The sequence below is a fragment of the Tupaia chinensis genome, unplaced genomic scaffold (genome assembly GCF_000334495.1).
Source record: "Tupaia chinensis unplaced genomic scaffold, TupChi_1.0 Scaffold000671_1, whole genome shotgun sequence".
Taxonomy (NCBI): Eukaryota; Metazoa; Chordata; class Mammalia; order Scandentia; family Tupaiidae; genus Tupaia; species Tupaia belangeri.
The window spans coordinates 189,475-193,258 of NW_006160193.1; positions in this window are offsets into that span (position 1 = coordinate 189,475).

A 3,784-nucleotide genomic window follows, 5' to 3' on the forward strand; every position below is an offset into this window, starting at 1 on the left:
TAGTGGTTAAGGGAACTGGATACCACATGGCCAACCATGGTTCAAATCCTAGCACCGATGACTTGAAAAACATGCCAGACAGGTGCATGTGGGTGCCTAAAACCCCAGTAAGGTGGAAAAATGGAGAAGCAATTGTATAAACTTACCCTATTCAGGAGTGTTTTTTCCCTCTCCTCTGTCTCTCTAGTGAGCATATGTGCTCTCTGGCAATTAAAAAAAAAAAGATTGTAACAGGCCAGTAAGTGGTGTGTAGGGCACTGGATTCACAAATCATGGACCGCAGTTCAAGTCCCAGAGTAAGCGGCTTGAAATTCAGGCCAAGCACATACACATGCATTCCCAAAATCCAGAGAGAGGAGAAGCTGCAGTGTGGCCATTACCCCACACACACCTGGGGGTGATTTCTCACTTTCCCTCTCCCCATTTCACTCTAACTCTCTCTGGCAAGTGCATGCACCTTATGGCAAAAACCTTAAAAAGAGAAGATAGAAAGGCTCTAAAGATGATTAAATTATGCTGTATCCTTTACCAGAACAATTTGCAGCCATTAAAATTGGGGGAAAATGGCAGTGGAGAAAAACGCCACATTAAAAAAACAGGATATAACATGGTACATACCACAGTTTGGGAAGTAATTTCATATAACAGAAGAAAATATTCTAGGGCTGGCAGGTGGCATGCTGTTAAGGGTGCTGGATTCTCACATGGCCATCTGTGGTTCGAGTCCCAGACCTGGCAGCTTACTTTCTGTCTGTCTCTCTCTCGTCAAATTGAAATAAATGAATAAAGTTAAATGAAAAAAAATTTAAAGAAAAAATATTCTAATGTTAATAGTAGTCATCACTAGGTAAGTTAGGCCATTTTAGTAGTTTACTTTTTCGCATTTCCTACTTTAGCTTTTATGTACTAATTACTAGGGGAAATGCAGTAAATCTGGGGCTTAAGCTAGCTGAAAAATGTTTCTCTTTAGCAAAAGCACCGAGTTGTGCTGAGTTGTATCTGCTCCCAGGATCCTTGAGGCTGTATAATTATGGGGAAGAATGTCCACTTCCTTTCCCATAATGACCCTTTCCCCGCCTCCCCACCAGGTCCAGAGTCAGTGGTTACTCTTCCCACATGGAATCAGCTGCAGCAGACTTCCATTAGCCCCTTCCATGGCACACTGACCACTCCAGTCTCTCCCCAGTAGTCCAAAGCATCCAGTGGGCTATTTGATTGTGATGAGAGTGGGAAGAATAGAGGAAGAAAACACTGAGATTCTAATATTTGCCACTGACTTCAGAACTCTCCCTTGAACCCCTTTATTTTATGAGTGATGTAGCTGAGACTTGGAAAGATACAGAGACTTGCTCACCTGCCCAACCATAAGCAGTAGAGGTGGATCAGAACCCAGATCTGACTCCATCAGCTGTCCTCACTGCATGTTAGTCAAGCCATCACATAAATTCTCTGGTTATATCAAAGCTGATCGTAAAAGAAGGCCAGCAGGTAGCAGGGTGGTTAAGGTGCTGGATTCCCACATGGCTGACTGAGGTTCCATCTCTGACTTTGTTGTTGATGATAAGAAAAGGGCCTGGTGGCTTCAAAATCACATCTGGTATGTGTGTATGTATGCCCAAAATCTTGAGAGGACAATGGAGGAGCAGGTGTGTTGAGGTGTGGCCATGCCCCCAGGGGATGATTTCTCACTTCTCTCTGTCTCTGTCTTGAGTACACAAACCTTATGGCAAAAAAAAAAAAAAAGGAACAGAGTAACAAATATGTTAGTTGATATAACAGAATTAACAATCTCCTAACTTGCCAATACAATTTCAAAAAGTTTATTAAAAGTGCATATTTTAAAGAAAAACTGCATGGAGGGACGAGAAGATGGCATAATGGTTATATCACTGGACTCCTACGTAGTTGACCACTGTTTGAGTCCCAGACCCAGTAACTTAAAACTCACCAGGCACATGTGCATGCATGCCCAAGATCCCGAGAGGAGAAGGAATTACAGCATGGCCATGTCCCCTAAGGGGTGACTCATTTTCTCATTTTCTGCCTCTGTCTCTCCAATACCCTGTAACAAAAAGGAAAAAGAAAAGTTCTGCATGAAACAAAGATAATTTTCTATTTTATTATAGCATGACTAGAATAATTTTCAAATTATCACCTAATTGTATACCAATGGGGAGTGCAGAGAACAACCTAAAAATTTGAAAGTAAGAAATCAAGTGAATTTTGTAATAACTTGAACTATCGAATCACTTGAAAGAATGCTGGGGCCAGCAGGTGGTATAGTGGTGAAGGTGCTTAATTCCCACATGGCTGACCACAGTTTGAGTCCCGGATCTGGCAACTTGAAACTCATGCCGGGCACAAGTGCGTGCATGCCCCAAATCCCAGGAGAACAGAGAAGGCATTGCAGCAAATCCATCCACCCTAAGAGGCAATTTCTCACTTTCCATCTCACTGTTTCTCTCCGGGGAGCGCATGCACCATATGGCAAAAACCTGAAAAAGAAAGAATGGTAAAGTATATTTATTCCTGCTTTGCACTGGTCTTGCATGACTATTTTACATTTAGACTGACAGCACTTTGTTGTTGATAATAAGAAAAGGACTTTGCTATGAGCAAATTGTTACAAATTGAGGTTGCCAAATTTCAAAGGGTTGATTAGTTTATCAAAATGAAGAGGTTTTAATGAGATTTATGTGCACAAAAAAGAAGAGACCAGAGGGTCGCCCATCTGTAAATCACAAGCAAGGTTGGTCCACATAGGAAGGTTCCAAGTTTGCTTCCAGAGACCTCCCTGAGTACCCAAGGCCTGTGTACCCATGATCCAGGGCCAGCAGAAGCTGGGGGTGGAGGTGGGATTGTGGCATCAAGACGCTTTGAGGGCGCTTGTCCCTTCCCCTTTCTCTCGCCCTGTCTCATGCTGGCTCACAGAAGAAATAAAGAAGAAAGGTGGGAGATGGAGACAAAAAATGGAATGAAAAGGCTCCTGTTTGTAGACATGTACCTTAGCTTTGCAGGAAAAAGCAGTAATTTCACCTCTAGAGCCAAGGAAGATTAAAAGACTGGTCTGGTCTCCCACCATGGTTGCAGAGCTGGAACTCAAGCTAAATCTAAGCATCTGGCAGTCCAGAGCCTCCAAGACGTCTGCGAATCCTGGACCACCTCCATTTTTGGAGGCAATCAGTATTTTTAAAATAAAATACTCCATATCAGAACCGCGCTGTGACTGGGGCGTCCTGCCGCCCTCCCACCCCACTCCCAGCTCCATGGCAACAGCAGTGGAGGATCCTGGCGAGACCACCTAACAGGAACAGGGAAGTCACTCCCTCACTTCAGGTCTAGGCCGTTTGACTTAACCTTTTCACCAGATTCTTCAGTAAATTTATTCATCCGGGTCAGGTGGACACTGGGATGCGTTTCCAGAATATCTGAAGAGGTGAGGAACATAGCACAAGGCCCTCTCTGACATGCCAGAGCAGGTTACGAAAGAGGACTCCCTCTACCGGAAGGCACGCAGCGGGCTGCAAGACAGTGAGTCCCAAGCTGCAAGGGCAGCGCCACACAGAAGAGCACTTGTGCTGTGACAACCCCCCCCACACACACACACACACACATACACACACACACCCGCCCAGCTCGGGACTGAGCTGCCCAGCCCCGCACTGCACACCAGGTCTGCAGCCCCGCCCATGCACCTTCTCCGCCCCGGCCCGGGTCCCTGCCCCGGTCCCGCTCTAGCGCCCTGGTCCAGGCTTTGCTCCGCCCAGGACACGCCCTGCCCAGA